The sequence below is a fragment of the Podarcis bocagei genome (assembly GCF_964188305.1).
Source record: "Podarcis bocagei genome assembly, chromosome: 6".
Taxonomy (NCBI): domain Eukaryota; kingdom Metazoa; phylum Chordata; class Lepidosauria; order Squamata; family Lacertidae; genus Podarcis; species Podarcis bocagei.
In genome coordinates this window covers 20,232,407-20,249,689 of record NC_138130.1, presented here as the reverse complement: position 1 = coordinate 20,249,689, position 17,283 = coordinate 20,232,407, and the positions used below count along the sequence as shown (strand labels likewise).

Below are 17,283 nucleotides of genomic sequence, written 5' to 3'. Positions count from 1 at the left end.
TACCAGGTGCGAAGGGGTCAGGGGCCTTGGCGCGCAATAAACAAACCAAAGATAGAGAACCAAGTCAAGGGATATTTTCCTATATCCCATTTTTTTATAGCCTCTGAAGTCAGTGATCTTCTAGACCTCTTTAAACATCACTTTACAAGCATAACACTCAATTATAACTTCATTGAAATACCTTCAGATAAGGAAAATAAAGATGCTTTGAGTCTCATTGGAGGGGAAAGTGAAGCAGAAATGTTACTTCTGAGAGACCTTCCTTTTTACTGATGAAAACATAGGGTGGTATCACTTTCCTTCCCCAAAAAATGTCCGAGAGGGACTTATCCAGTGGTCCTCTGAAGGACTTTTCAGGTTGCTAAGTGCCATGCATGTTGCAGAAATGGCAACAATATAGACAGTATGCTTTTCATTAAACCCAAAGGTAAAGAATAAAACAAATTTCCATGAGGGGAGTACAGACTGTGTGTCTCCTCTGTAACTGGATGCAAACGCCCCGAGAACAATGTGCCTGCTGTCTGTAGGCACGAAGTCCTCTGAGTGAAATTGCAGAAAACAGATCATGGTATCAGAGCTGCATGGGGCACTTAAACAAATGGCTTTATTCAGCTAGGGTTCTCTCACCCTGCTCCCCCCTTCCAGGTTTGTGCTCCTTGCAAATGCAAGGCCGCTCTTTCAAACACCCCTTCTTTCCCAGAGTAATCATTTGAAGACTTTCGTGTGTTATCAAACAAACAGAGGAAGGATGTGTCAGGAAGCAACAAAGAGGTGCACTTGGCTCCAATGAGTGTGACAGAACGGCTCAAAAGACATTGCAATACAGTCATACTGCCAGTTCTGCATTCAGTGGTTCTAGAGAATCAGAGACAGCGGGCAACAAGCTATCATGTACAGGTGAACTTCCTTTCAACAGTGCACTCAAGGTTACAGGTTTCAAAAATTGTAGAACTTAGCCACACTGCAACTAGCTAACCAGAAGATTTGGTCTTTATGAAGACAAGAATTAGCACAGACCACACTGTGCAGCCATTCAGTTTTCCTTTATGTGGTGCAGTGGCGATAATGGTAGAGAGCAGGTTTCAAGTTTTCACCCAAGTGGGGAACCTGTCTGGGTTGTTATACTGTTTCTGGATGTAGGTGAGTGGCTTTTATCTGTAGACATAAAGTGGATTTGTATACATAAATGGGGGCAGGGAGCTGATTTGATAGCAGACAGTATAGGGGGGGAATAACATTACAGTGGACCCTCCAGATATGAACTTAATTCGTTCCGGGGGTCTGTTCACACCCCGAAAATTAGGTAAATAGAGGCGCACCTCTGCACACACGTGTGGCATGATTGAGCGCTTCTGCGCATGCGTGCAGCACGATTGAGTGCTTCTGCACATGCGTGCGTGGCGAAACCCGGAAATATACACTTCTGGGTTTGCTGTGGCCATAACCTGAAGAGTCCATATCCAGAAGGATACGTAAGTAGAGGTACGACTGTACAAACGTTCTTCCAGTCATGAAGTTGTAGAAGTCTAGATTCGCATCTTTTTATAAAGAAAAGAAAAGAAAAAAGTTTCAGCCCACCCCTTTTACAGATTGTTAGTGTACTCTAATACAGTGTTTCCCAAACGTTTTTGGGCAACGGCACACCTGTGTACTAAAAAAAAATCTCGCGGCACACCACCATTAAAGCCCCGCCCCGTGACGTCAGCGCGCAGCGTCACGCCGGGAGGGACGCACAAAAGTGAACGTTTTTTCCCTCGGCAGCTCCTCTCAGCTGCGCTCAATCCGCCTCGGAGCGCAGGAGCGATGCCTCTCTCTGGCTCTCCCTCCGCGCAGGCTGAGGGAGGGAGGGAGGGGCGTGTGTGACCCGTCTCTGCTGGGAGACCAAACCCAGCGAGACAGAGTCGCGCGGAGGCGCCCAGGCAGCGCTGCCGGCTGCGAGGAGGAGCGCCAGGCAGCAGCAGGAGGCGTGGCCTCTCCTCGCCGCCGCCGCCCCGCCTCTCGCCGCCCGACTCGCCCGCCTCCCTCCAGGCATCTCGCGGCACACCAGCCGGTGTCTCACGGCACACTCGTGTGCCGCGGAACACCGGTTGGGAAACACTGCTCTAATAGACTTTCTCCATTGTCCATGTTTGGTTAAAGAGGCCAAGTTTCTAAGAATTCTCTCACATTCCAGACTTATTGCTTCGCATTCAAGTGCCAAGCAGTTGAGTACACAAGGCCACTCACGGCAAGTCATTTGTCTCTGTTTTCATCGTTGCTTTCTCAAAAGAACCACAAAGACAACACTTAAATCATTAGTGCGTGTTTGGCTTTTTCCTATCAGGGAGTTGAAATACTGGGAACCAAAAGGAAAGATCCATCTTTGGGAGAAGTTGATGAGGGGAAACAAGAACTGGAACCACAGCCCAAATGTTCATATGGTGATTTAGTATGATGCTAGACATGAACGTATTCCAAAAATGAGCATTTGGAGTCTTCTCTACTTTTGCCTTGGTCCAACAATTAGTTCTGGGAGTACTCCTCCATCCAGAATGGTTTCTTTATCAGTTTCATGGAAGGGAGCTGATCTGGCCAGATTCAGGTCCTTCGCACTGATGCTCACAAAGCAATCTATTTCATAAATAGAAAGGAATGCTTGGTGTGGCGTGTCTTCAAAGCTACTTTGTTCTCTACCCCAGATGCTTTGCTGTCTTTGATTTTGGATCCCCAGAAGTTGCTGGACTATGATTCCCACCACCCCTCACCACATGCTGGCTGGGGATGGTGGGAGTTGGAATCAAGCAACACTTGAAGACCTAAGGTTGAAGAACATGGACCTAGCTTAAACAAGGATGCTTGAAATTGGCTTCATAAACATGGCAAGGAGAGCAGCAGCACTTGGTTCACAATCTCAGATAAACATCAGTCAAGGAGCAGGCCTGGGTCACTGACATCAGAGGTGCTACAGCCATTGTGACACATTCACAAATGCAACCCTATGTCAAACTAGCATTAAGGCTCCCTGTGTTCAATAGGGCTCCCTCCAAAGTAAGTGTGTGCAGGATGGCAGGCTCAGTTACATGTATTCTATATATCCTCCAGACCTTCTGAGTGTCCCTATTTTCCAGGGACAGTCACAGATTTACAGAAGCTGTCTTGGTTTCTGATTCGATCCTAGAATGTCCCAATTTCCCTTAGGAATCCCTATTTTCATCGAAGAAATGTTGGGGGTATGGGAGGATGTCCCTATTTTCATCAGACAAATGTTGGAGGGTATGGAGTTATGAAAACTCCAAGCCAAGGAGAAGAGTAACTATACAACCTTTATGAGACATCTGAAGGCAACCCTGTATAGGAAAGTTTTAACAAAATGTTTACTGTTTTATGATGTTTTTGGATATGTTGAAAACTGCCCAGAGTGGCTGGGGCAATCCAATCAGATGGGTGGGGAACAACAACAACAACAACAACAACAACAACAACAACTGAATAGGATGTCCCTAGTTTCATTGGAGGAATTTTGAAGGGTATGATCCTCAAAGTGCAGATTTTGAACAGGAATAGTATTTGGCCTATTACGCATTACATAAAATATTCAGACCCTGCCTTTCCTCATATAGTTCAAGGTGGCCACATAACATATGATTCTAGGCCCACGGTCTCCAACAGGCAGGTCATGCCGGTTGTACTATAACTGGATTTCCCATAAACCATATATGTCGACATCTACAAGTACCACATAATATCTGCCCTGTTTTTGCAAAAAAAGCAATTCCTCAGCATGGCAGCACCCAGCCTTTGGAACGCCCTGCTCATTAATATTTGACTGATACCTTCGTTATACTACTTTTGCCATCTGCTAAAAACTGTTGCGCTCCAGCTAGCAGGCAAATAATTTCAGTGTGAAATTTCAATGTGCAATTTTAGCAGGCATCTTTGTTTTAAAATTGCTTTTTCATAAGTTAATTTTATTGTTTTTTACATTTGCTTTGATTGATACTATTGCTGGTTTTTTTAGGTTGTCTTTTGTTAACCACTTAGAGGTTTTTTAGTTTGAGTAAGCAACGTGTATGCATTATGTCAAAAATTAGAGAGAGAGAGAATTTTTTACATAATGAATATGTTATGCATTACATAATGTGGGCCTTTCTTCCACCCATGAATATATTGATGGGTGGAAAGAAGGCCTGAAATTTGTGGTACAATTTGGTCTTTGAAGGGCTGATATGATATTATCTAGGCATGGGCAACTTAAGATGGAAGGGAAATTCCTATTCAGAAGATAGTAAATGCAAGTTTGTACATGAAATAGGCTGATCAGTGTTCCTGTGCTTCTTAGATTTTGAGTTTAGAATGGCTATGAGCCATCTTTGTAATCACCACAATGGAAGGCAATTTAATGATTTTCAATATTTATTTGAGATTAGGAGTGTTGACGGATTTAGTGTTTTTTAGATTGATCAATCTTCAGCCTCTTAATGAATCAGCCAGTGAATCTCTATACAAAATTTATAGATATTTGAGTGTTACCTAATTCTTAAACCAGGGGCTTTTATAAGTTCATTAAGTACACGTGAGACTTTATAAAAGTAAACAAAGATTAGCAGTCATTTGTTTGGAAGGAAGTCTTTCTTCATTTTTATTCCTTATCACAGTTATGTAACATTCAAAATAACCTTGAAACATACGCAAAATATATTCTAGTGCTAAAAATTAAAAATTGCTTCATTGATTGAATTGCTCTTCCCTGATTCAAGGTTTGAGCCTAAACTGAAGTCTACAGATTGCCTTATTTCTCCACCCCATACAATATTATACCCCACAGAAGATTTTTTAATATTATTATTATTGAAACAGTATTCCACAAATTCTAAATTTGGTGTGGTGTTGGGATATGTATGAGCCTCAGATTGCCCAAGTACTATGGGACATTTCCAGAATTAAATCAACATTTGTAAGTCTTGTATGACTCATTAACAAATTAGTTTCACGGTTGACTTACATTTGTACATGTCAGGGTGTGAATTTTATATACAGATCAACAAGATGGGACAGATTGAGGTGTGGACATATTTATGTAAGGGATCTGTAGGTTTAGAAATAAAGAAAGCAGAATAGGCTCCCTATTGATGCCTTTTGATTTGCCTTGTTCTTTCCACACTCTGATATCCAAGAAGCTTTGAAGATGACAGTTAGATATTGTGTATTAAGTAGAAGCCAAAGGCTTGTGACAGAGCAAGTCAGAAAGCTAAGGATATTTCAAAGCCTTAACTAAATATCGGCATATGCCATGTGCCAACCCTTCACTCACAGTTAGTGGAACACATGTATTTCTGTCTCCTGCTTCTCTCTCATTCTCTCGGCCAGACACCAAACAACGCACAAGCTGGCCAACAAGTGCCACATTTTCTCAAGCAAGATGAAGAAACCACCCCGGTTGTGGACTCTCCAATCGCCACTCTTTCATCTACATCAGCTATTCCAGCCAAAGGAGGAGGGTTTCTTTGAACTTCTTTGAACTAATTTCAACTTGGAGCTGCAAACTAATTTGAACTTTGAACTCATTCAAAATTCAAACTTGGAGCTATTCGAACTTGGAGCTTCGAACCCTTAGCCCACTTAAGTCCCCTTGGCCCACTTAAGTCCCTTTAGCCCACTTAAGACCCATTAGGCTACTTAGGTCCCCCTAGCAAACTTAGCTTACTTACATCCACATTAGCCCATTTAAATTCATTTTAGCCCCCTTACGTCACCTTAGACCACTTAAGGGACATAAGGGGGACTTAAGATGGCTAATGGGACTTAATTGCTTAAGGGGACCATAGGGGGCAGACTTCAACATTTCACTCAAGAATGGTGCCAAACAACAACAGATAGGTGATCAACACAGTTTCTTGCGGATACTCTTTGGTTTTTTTCCAGAAGAGCAAGAAAGAGATTTATCACCCCTCCGTGCTCCAGGATAAAGGGAAAAACACTGGAATTGTTGCTCAGCAGTCCACCACCTAAGCGCTATAGAACTGCATGGGGTTGAGATGTTGAGATGTAAAGCACAAGAGGGGAAAGGATTTATTGTCCCTTCCACAAAATTTTACTGTTCAGGATCCCACCATTGCTACCAAGTTCCCAAGAGTGTGACATACATATAAACAACATCACATCACCTCTCATTTGGCCCTTATGCATAAATCTGTTTCTCTGCTTACGTTACCAGGCTGCTAAATCTTACTGCCATCCCAAGTACAGACAAAGGGGCTAAGCCTGTCAAAATGTTTTGTTCCAGCTATTTGGCAAATGAACTCAATATTCCAGTATTTCAAGCATCTGAATAGTTTTCCATTCTGCTCCTGTTTGTCCTTGCAATCGCTTGAGATCTGGAATGGCTATGAGTTTGAAGTTACAGAGGGAGCCCTCAGAGAAAGACTCTTATCTGTTGCTTCGGCTGTATTTCAAGTGCGTGTGTCCTTTTGAACTTTGGCTCCGATGTTCTTGAGTCAGGACTAGGTTCAAACTGTTTGGCCACATCCCCATTAGATTTCACTGCATTATCCAAGCAGAGCATGCCAAAATCCCTTTTGAAGTCATGAAGATGCTGTAGTAAGGTGAAGAAACCCTTGGAGATGGTAAGCTCCTTCGCCAATACTTGAAAATATTACTGATCCAGCTTTCAGTTGTCTGTGCAGTTGGGTCACAGTGTCACCAAGAGTGAAACCAGAAATGATACTAAACAACATTGCTAGAAGTTGCATCTTTGATTCTGTAATTTTGTTGTTGTTGAGTCGTTTAGTCATGTCCGACTCTTCGTGACCCCATGGACCAGAGCACGCCAGGCACTCCTGTCTTCCACTGCCTCCCGCAGTTTGGTCAAACTCATGCTGGTAGCTTCCAGAACACTGTCCAACCATCTCGTCCTCTGTCGTCCCCTTCTCCTTGTGCCCTCCATCTTTCCCAACATCAGGGTCTTTTCCAGGGAGTCTTCTCTTCTCATGAGGTGGCCAAAGTATTGGAGCCTCAGCTTCAGGATCTGTCCTTCCAGTGAGCACTCAGGGCTGATTTCCTTAAGAATCGATAAGTTTGATCTTGCAGTCCATGGGACTGTAATACAGTAGTCAATAGCCACTGCTATTTTCATTAGGCTCATAAGCATACAGGGAAGGAATCAGTGGCATGCAGTCAGAGGACTGGGGGACTAGGCTAGTCCCCTAAATGTTCCCCTCTGCCTCCTTTCCAAAGGCTGGGAAGCTTCTGCCCAACTTAGGGAGGTGCAATGCTCACGTGTGCAACATCCCCCCAATTGTCCTTGCAAGCTGTTGTCTCTGGCCCTAACTGTTCCCCTATGAAAAAAATAATCTTTTTTTTATATATAAAAAATCATTTTTATTTGATTTTACAAATGTAAATTAGTCACAATACCAAATATATATATCCGTAAAATGAGACTTCTCTGAGTCTCGAGACTTTCCCCATCCCCTTCTTGGGTCCTGTTGTCAACCTTTCCAACTGCATATTATTTCATAGTCTATATTTTGTATCTATCCATATTGTCCATAGTACTTGTTACATTGCAAGTGGGAGCAAAATCCTGCTAATGTTTTCATCTGCTTACAGTGGTCTCCTAAATGAATTGTAATGAAAATGCCTTTCCCTTGCATCTGATATTATCCCTAGGAGGGAAGCTCTCCTCAGTTCTAATAAGATCTCCCCCTCCCCAGGGTTCATAGCAGCCACAAAGGTGAAGGAATTTCCATGGGACTGTGGTAGGCAGAAAGGACAGGGTTGAACCCCATTCTCTATGCTCCACAGTTCTTGTGAATGCCACCCCTGTGACTGTTATATTTTAACAATCAAATCAGACACAACTTCAAGTGACTCGGCAGATGTCGCATCTACTATGTGTAATTAATCTATAGATAAAACCAGAAGCTTAATTCCAAAATGCTGCTGCGTCATCTACCCAGAGAGGCGTATCTCTGCATCACCCATGCCCCAAAGCCAGAAGATGTGTATCTGACCTGCCTCCCACCAATCTCAAAGCAGTAGTAATATTTGGCCAGAGGTTACAGATAACCACCTATTCCTATGGCTACAATCCCTGTGCAACAGGTTTTAAGTGGCTTCAGGCATGAGAGGTTGCCTGTTTTCCCCAATACATTTTCACTGCAATGTATCTATCAGGATGGCACACTGTATTAATGCATCTATCAGGATGTACAGTGGAACCTCGTGTTGTGGATGGGATCCATTCCAGAGGCCCGTCCGTAACACGGAACTGACGTAAGCCAAAGCGCCGCATCTGCGCATGCGCACGGCGCGATTTAGCACTTCTACACATGTGGCGAAACCTGGAAGTAACCCGTTCTGGTACTTCTGGGTTGCCACGGGACGTAACACGAAAATACGTAACCTGAAGTGGACGAAACATGAAGTGTGACTGTATAGAGCAGCCAAATTTCTTCTTCTTCTTCTTCTTCTTCTTCTTCTTCTTCTTCTTCTTCTTCTTCTTCTTCTTCTTCTTCTTCTTCTTCTTCTTCTTCTTCCATAGATCTCAGGGATGCTTAAAAACAGGAAATTACTTTGCCCTTTTCTCCTCTGTGCTAAAAATAACTGCATTTTTGAAAGGCATGTGATATTAGAGAAAGAGTCCTTTCCCCTATTTATAAGTGTGGCTTAAAAAAAAAAGTTTCACTGTTATTGCTTCCTAACTCCATTTTTATTATATTACAATATTTTATTTAATTAAACAAATATAAAAAAGGAATAACAATATCCCTTCTTACAGATTCAGTTAGGTAGCTGTGTTGGTCTGACACAGTCAAAATATACAATAATTTTTTAAAAAATTCCAGTAGCACCTTAGAGACCAACTAAGTTTGTTCTTGGTATAAGCTTTCGTGTGCATGCACACTTCTTCAGATACACTGCAACAGAAGTCACCAGACCCTTATATATAGTAAGAGGGTGGGGTGGGGTTTTTCTCAGGAGGGTAGTAGGAGATGGGTGATTGACTCAATGGGTATGGTAAACCTGTTGACGACTGTTAACGACTGCAATTAGTCCTACAGGAAAAAGCAAGGGATAGTATGCAGATGATTAGCATATGTAATGAGACAGGAATCCAATATCTCTATTAAGACCAGGTCTCTCCATAGTTTTCAGTTTAGTGATAAGTTGTAATTCAGCAACTTCTCTTTCAAGTCTGTTTCTGAAATTCTTTTGTAATAAGACAGTTGCTTTGAGATCCTGTATTGAATGTCCTGGGAGACTGAAGTGTTGTCCTACTGGCTTCTCCATTTTGTGATTCCTGATGTCAGATTTATGTCCATTTATCCTTTGGTGTAGGGACACGGGTGGCGCTGTGGGTTAAACCACAGAGCCTAGGACTTGCCGAACAGAAGGTCGGCGGTTCAAATCCCCGTGACGGGGTGAGCTCCCGTTGCTCGGTCCCTGCTCCTGCCAACCTAGCAGTTCGAAAGCATGTCAAAGTGCAAGTAGATAAATAGGTACCACTCTGGCAGGAAGATAAATTGCATTTCCGTGCATTGCTCTGGTTCGCCAGAAGCGGCTTAGTCATGCTGGCCACATGACCCGGAAGCTGTACGCTGGCTCCCTTGGCCAATAAAGCGAGATGAGCGCCGCAACCCCAGAGTCGGTCACGACTGGACCTAATGGTCAGGGGTCCCTTTACCTTTACCTTTTTATCCTTTGGCGTAGGGTTTGGCCTGTTTGTCCAATATAGAGAGCTGAAGGGCACTGCTGGCATTTCATGGCATACACGCCAAAGGATAAATGGACATAAATTCATATATATATAAATGAATGGTACTTAGGGTAGAGATGCAGAAACTATATCTATATCAAACCCATGGTGAGTTTTTTCTTCCCTAATAAGTTTTTTCTTTTTTCTTTTTAATTAAGAGATCACAAATATTGATTGGCGGAATGTTAATTGGCTGCAAGCAGCACTCTCTGCTTAGATGTGAAATCCGCCCGAAGTACACATGGGAAGTTTGTCTCTGTTTCTTCCATTTCAGTCTTTAGTAGCAGCCTCTACTGAATGACTGTGAGGATTGTCTGTCTCTGAGCCTTTCAAAAAGCAAAGCATTCACAGAGATGCTTTTTCTTTGCTAAAAGACGTTCTCAGCTTCAAGGATGGCCACCAGCCAGGGAAGCAATTTCCTCTTTTACCCTTGCCTTCTTTTCCATCCACCGTTTTTTTTTCTTGAAAAAAAGGGTGTTGTGGTTTTTTTTAAGAAAAAAAAATCACCAGCTTATATCAGGAAGCAGTAAAGCCCAAAGATGGTATAACGTTTACTCCTTTTATGCAATTAATGGAAGAAATTGTATCCTGTAAGAAAAGTGAGAGGGCAAAGCAATTAAAAATGCCCAGAGGGGATGGAGCATGAGCCTATGTTATCGTCAAATAAATTAGGATGGGAATTTGAAAGAAAAGACAACAACAAGCAGGCTTCATCCATAAATATTTTAGCTTTCATTGTTTGGTGTTACAGAAGCCCAGATTATTACGCAACAAGGTGTATTCAACCTTAATTGTGAGGACATAAATTCTCATGCAGTGACTCTCTCTCTCACATGGCTCTGAGGTAAAGCTGGAGGGAAGTGTGTGTGGGGAAGGGGATGAGATGCAAAATATCTGCATATTCAATTTATAGCAGCCTTCTTGTATTTATTGGCATGGTAACAGATAAGGTTGGGGTGCCTTGGATGCAGATCTGGGTGGAGAACTTACCATATTTTTTGCTCTATAACACGCACCCGACCATAACACGCACGTAGTTTTTAGAGGAGGAATATCTGTAGGCATGCCACCCGTAGGCATTCCCTCCATAACACGCACAGACATTTCCCCTTACTTTTTAGGAGGAAAAAAGTGAGTGTTATGGTGCAAAAAATACGGTACTTTAACTGAGCTCCCCACCAATACTTAAGCCAGTTTGTATCCAAACAGAATCAAGCTGTTCCCAAACGCTACGCACACCAAATTAAATAATTTGCAAACTGTCTTCACTGGCATTTCAAAATGCCTTTGGACATTTTAACTGTGTGTGTGTGGTGTTTTTTTAAAGACAGCCTAGTAAAAAGAACAACTCATCCGGTTTCTATAAACTCTCCACACTCGGAAACCCATTTCAGAAGCAATAAATATTGCATCTCCTTGCGGTCGTTTTGAGAGTGAGCGGAGACGTTTACCTCAATAAAGTCCTTAAAGGGTTTGAAAAGTTGATGTGTTTCAGATCAGGCAAGGCCTTTGCTTTGATAGCTCTTGCAGTGGGAGGATACTGAAGCATCTATGTATTAGTGCCCAATCTGCCCTATAAAACTAAAGAAGTATCGTATTGAACAACTATGGCTTTGCCCAAAGAATCATGGGAGATGTAGGCTTTTTGAAAAAGGTGCCAGGAGTGGTTAAGAGCTACAATTCCCAGAATTCCTTGGAGAGAGGGAAATATAAAAATATGGCGCCCAGTGCAAGGCCAAAACTTTGTACATCCCAAATGGATCTTCTCAATTATGAACCTCCTCAATTTTGCACCCCCTCAGCTCAGTACCCCATGTGGTGGGAACACCCACACTGCCCTAAATATCCCTCCCTCTCTCTCTCTCTCTCTCTCTCTCTCTCTCTCTCTCTCATATATCTATCTGCTTGACATTCCACAACCAAAGAAATGGGTTAGACCTGGTATAATCTGCATGCAGAGATTGCAAACTGACGGGAATACTCAGAAACAAAGAGGACAAATTTTTTTTGTTATAAAAGAATGGGAAAAGTTTATAACTTATGTAGGAGGCCACTGTAAGCAGATGGAAACAAGAGCAGGATTTTGACTCACTTGTAGTGTAAGAAACATTATGGATAACATGGTTCAGTATTAAAACTGGAGCATAGACTAATATGCAGTTGTAGATGTTTAAAATAAGACTCCATGGATGGGATGGGGGGAAGTCGCGAGATTCGGAGAATATCCACATGCAGTATGATTTTATTGAGGTGTGTTTATTTGTACTTTTTATTTGTAAAACTAATAAAATGTCTTGGAAACTAGACCAGGTGTAATCTGGCTTCCTGTGATCATCACATGCCAAAAACAAAATTTAATACGGCACCTCAATAAGCAGGAGTTGGCTTGATTCTTTTTGTCTTCAGTCTTAACATGTATGTTAATATTTTAAACTCTTGTGGGATATGCTAATATACCACGATTTACATAGAACTGGGTAAAAATGACCAGGTTTGTGGCAGCAACTATCATTCTAACCAACTGAAATTTCAAACACTTCTTGACTTTTGTTCTGTATGTATCGACCACTGTGCAAATAAAACATTTTTTCCTTTTTTTCAGACATCTGCCTATTTCATGATTCAGTGTAATTCTTTTTTTAAAAAGAAATTAATTTTTAAACCACCTTTTGCAGCCAGCTGTAATGCATCTTCATATGAATTCACCTCAGATTACATTCCTGTTTTCTCCATTTATTTGCCTAATTTGGCTGTAATGTGACAGATCTTATCATGTTTCACAGACTTTGTTTTGACACCAAAAGGCTGTGCAAGCCTTTGCTTGCAAAATACGACATTCCATAAGCACCCTTTAAAGCCCTCGCCCAGTTTATTGGTTTAGTCATAAATATTTTTATGCCTCTCTTATGGATATTTATGGATTTCAATGAGTTCACACATAGACTTCACACGGTAGACTTCCCTCCACCCCTAAACATACGAAGGAAATGAAGTAATTCTTTGATGTTCCCCGCTGTTTTTTGAATGCATTATTTTGGTAAATGGAATCTAGAGCTGAAATTAATGTTCTCTAGCAAACATTTCTGGAGGAAAAGGGGAGTGAAGGGAATTTCCCAAAAGATCAACCCCAAATTTACCCTTTATTGTGCCAGCTTGCTTTTGTTTGCATCTGCAGTCTCTATGACTGTCTCATAGGCATCATTTTCTGTTGGTTGGTTTTGTTTTTTTTTAAACTCTTCTCCTTATTAGTAACAGTGATAGCATTGTCAGATTAGATATAGCAAGATCTCTCTTCAGGTGTGAACATTTTGATATTTGAGATCCATACCTTTTTAGAATTGTGTGAGGGAGAGTGGGAACGTTTTGACTGCTTAGCCCCCTCCCAGCAATTCAAATTCAAAAATGTCAAAAGAAAATGGAAAGACAAGGGGAATCAGCAAAATAGTGACATAATCATGATGATATGATGTGAATCCTCAAAAAATGATACCGTGAAACAAACGGGATATTTTTCAAGCATGTAAATAAAAAGATTATTCTGGGTCTCCCCTCCCTTCTCCCCTTGGGATAATTTTGCTTTAAGATCAGCTCCCTGTTTTATTTAATATGTTTCAAATTATTTCTTTCAGCCATTGTTTGCCCTCTGTTCTTAAACTCTGAGTATCTTTTTTCATATGTGTGGCTTTTTCACATGCCCACTTGAGTCTGCGTCCAGCAATTTTAGTTTTTTTTATTATTTCTCAGCCAATCAGCTAGTCAGCTTTGTGGATTGCAATGATTTTTGTGTGCACAAACACTCGCTGTCGTAAGCAGCAAAGCATCACACAACACACCTGTTGTCATTTCCTCCTATAATTATACAGTGGTACCTCAGGTTAAGAACTTAATTCATTCTGGAGGTCTGTTCTTAACCCGAAACTGTTCTTAACCTGAAGCACCACTTTAGCTAATGGGGCCTCCTGCTGTCGCCGCACTCCGCCGGAGCACGATTTCTGTTCTCATCCTGAAGCAAAGTTCTAAACCCGAGGTACTATTTCTGGGTTAGCGGAGTCTGTAACCTGAAGCATCTGTAACCTGAAGCGTCGGTAACCCAAGGTACCACTGTAATTCATATATTTCCACCCCTACTACAATTACACAGTAACACCTTTATTGTTAACAATCCAGTACTGTGTCTAACCATGAGGCAGGCTGTGATAATGTGGAGGTGGGCTTTTTCTGGTGGCACCAAAGATCATAGAATTGTATTGTTGGAAGGGACCCTAAGGATCACTTAGTCCAACCCCCTGCAAGGCAGGAATATGCAGCTGTCCCATAAGGGGATCGAACCTGCAACCTTGGTGTTAGCAGTGCCATACTCTAACCAACTGAGCTATCCATTGTTTAGAACTCTCTCCTTGCTGAAATATGTGGTGCTCCATCAGTGTTGACATCCTGCCAACTCCTGAAGACACACCTGTTTAGGCACGCATTCCCCTGAACTGAACTTCTGATTTTATTGTTTTAACTCTCCCCCCTCCCACTCTTTTAAGTGGCATACTTTTTAATTGCTTGTTTCATTGTACATTTTAATTAAGGATTCTTTTTAGTACCAATGGAATTATTATTGCATATTTTGATTATGTGTAAATTTTACTGTCGTAAACGGCTTAGAAGCCATTTTGGCATATAAGTGGTATATACATTTAATGATGATGATGATGATGATGATGCAAACCACACGGGGCCCCCAGTGGCAGAGTTGGGGGGCAATTGCTGGTCTAATCACTGGCTGAGGTGTATCAGCAACAATCAGATACATCAAGGCAAGGTGCACCACAGCCAATTTATTTGGTACCTGCGACAGGTAACCTCTCAAGCACCTTCAGCCTCCCTGGCAGAAAAAATACAGTACAGTGGTACCTCGGGTTACGTACACTTCAGGTTACATATGCTTCAGGTTACAGACTCCGCTAACCCAGAAACAGTACCTCGGGTTAAGAACTTTGCTTCAGGATGAGAACAGAAATCGTGCTCCGGCGGTGTGGCAGCAGCAGGAGGCCCCATTAGCTAAAGTGGTGCTTCAGGTTAAGAACAGTTTCAGGTTAAGAACAGACCTCCAGAATGTATTAAGTACTTAACCCGAGGTACCACTGTAATAATAAATTAAATTAAACACCTAACAATTTACTACCCTTTCAAGGTACGCTATAATCAGCTGCCTTGCTCTAATAAAAGCACCGGTCCTGGAAATGAGGTCTGTTTTTGTATTTGATCCAGAAAAAAACATGCTTATTCTCTGGCGGGGTTGTCCATGTGTCACAATTCTTGCATGTCTGCTTTAGAAGGGACTATAGCAGCTGTAGAGAATCCTTGATTCCTGAACTGATATCTTACTCACCGATAATGTTAGCTGGAAGTTTCTTGAGTCCGTGAGATTGGCCTCAGTCTGGAAAAAGAGTTCCTTGCCTCTGCCTCATGGTCTGGCCGCATTATTGTTTGTGAATGACAAATAAAAGGGAAGATCAATAACATATTGGGAAATTGGCAGGTCTTGCCATGGGATGAGCAAAGAGCTATACACTAAGCATCGCTGACCTGAATGTGGTTTGTTGGGCCTATGAGCATCTACTGTACCTATCCACAAGATTTTGGCTGCCCTTTCTTTGCTCCTTGTCTCTGTTTCCCCTCGCAACATAGTTTGGAAAGAAAACGACTTGTTTAGCGGTTCCAAGAGCAGCTGTTTGTCCTGAATGTGGGGACAGCTCTGGGAGTTCATGGCCATTTCTGAAATGTGAAGTGCCGCTGGAAAGCTCATCTTTCTCGGAAGCCCCTGGGCCTTCTCTCTGCAGCTACAATGCAACTCTGCTTCTTGAGGCCAATTGTAGTTGTGGCTGTGTATAAAAGAACACGGTGTTTTGAGAGGAAGTGGAGGTATTTGAAATATAGGTAAAGGCAAAGGGACCCCTGACCATTAGGTCCAGTCATGGACGACTCTGGGGTTGCGACGCTCATCTCGCTTTACTGGCCAAGGGAGCCGGCATACAGCTTCTGGGTCATGTGGCCAGCATGACTAAGCCGCTTCTGGCAAAACCAGAGCAGCACACGGAAACACAGTTTACCTTCCCGCTGGAGTGGTACCTATTTATCTGCTTGCACTTTGACGTGCTTTTGAACTGCTAGGTTGGCAGGAGCACGGACCGAGCAACAGGAGCTCTCCCTGTCACGGGGATTCAAACAGTCGACCTTCTGATCGCCACCCGCGTCTCTTTTTAAATATATTCAGCTGCCAAATTTTGATGTTGACATGCGATGCCTTTGCTTGTGCATAGAAGTTGCTTGGATGTAAAGAGGTAGAAAACCAAACCCCACTGTATGTAGATTTCAAGACAGGTGCTTGCTACTCACCTCTGCAAAGTAAGGATTATCACATAAAAAAAACTTCTGCAAATAAACGACAACAACAATTTTATTATTTATACCATGCCCATCTGGCTGGGTTTCCCTAGCCGCTCTGGGCAGCTTCCAGTACGTATAAAACACAATAAAACATCAAACATTAAAAAACTTCCTGATACAGGGCTGCCTTCAGATGTCTTCTAAAAGTTATGTATTTCTTTATCTCCTTGACCTTTGATGGGAGGGCGTTTCACAAGAAGGGCGCCGCTGCCGAGAAGGCCCTCTGCCTTGTTCCCATTGCCAGAATGGTTCAATCATCAACCCCAGTTTCCAGGGAACCCCGGAAATGGTAGCTCTGAGGGTGAAATAACGGTCTCTGAGCAACCCTCAGCACCCTTAGCAAACTACATTTCCCAGGAGTCTTTGGGGGGACATCACGACTGTTTAAAGTGATATAATGCTGCTTTGAATGTATAATGTAGATGGGATCTTATACAGCTTTAAAAGGGTAGTAAATAAATCCAGGGTTAAAAAGGCCATCAATGGCTAACAATAACAACAATTTATGACTTGTACCTTGGCCATCTGACTGGGTTGCTGCTCTAGGTGGCTTCCAACAGCATATAACAAAACACAGCAAAACACCAGACATTAAAAACTTCGTGATACAGGGTTGCCTTCAGATGTCTACGGAAAGTCATAAAATTGTTTATCTCCTAGTTTATCTCCTAGCGATGATGGCTGTGTACCAAGATCAGAGGTAGTAGCCACAGTGGGAGAAGGCTGTTGCCCTCATTTCCTGTTTGTGGGTTTCCTTGAGGGATCTAATTGGTCACTGTGGGAAACAGGATGTTGTGGTTGAAATGCCTTAGTTCAAATCCAGCTGGGCTACTCTTGGGTAAAGAGAAGATACTTCCCATACAGAAGTTTGATCTTTCTTTCTTTTTTCCAGAGGGGCTGATCTGTTCGTGACATTCACAGCAAAATGATAGGCCTATGTTATGGAGTGTTGGTTTGCGTATCTATACAGTTGTCTGGTCACCCTGAATACTGACCGAACACACACAGCTCCTCTTCTTTGATTCCATGGAAGAGGAGAACTTCAGATGGGAACAGCTTGTAATGCACCTGAGCATTACAAGCCGGACCACTTTGCATTCTGAACCAGG

The 17,283-nt window shown here is 42.4% G+C and overlaps 2 long non-coding RNA genes across 2 annotated transcripts in view; both read left to right on the top strand.

Annotated features, from left to right (window-relative positions):
- The window catches only part of LOC308589492, an 89,229-nt gene that overhangs the window by 57,400 nt on the left and 14,546 nt on the right, over positions 1 to 17,283 (top strand). The window lies entirely within an intron of this gene.
- Positions 2,977 to 5,526, top strand: LOC308589841. Its single transcript, XR_014009503.1, has 2 exons — positions 2,977 to 3,027; positions 5,347 to 5,526. It is a non-coding gene; the product is annotated as an uncharacterized lncRNA (long non-coding RNA).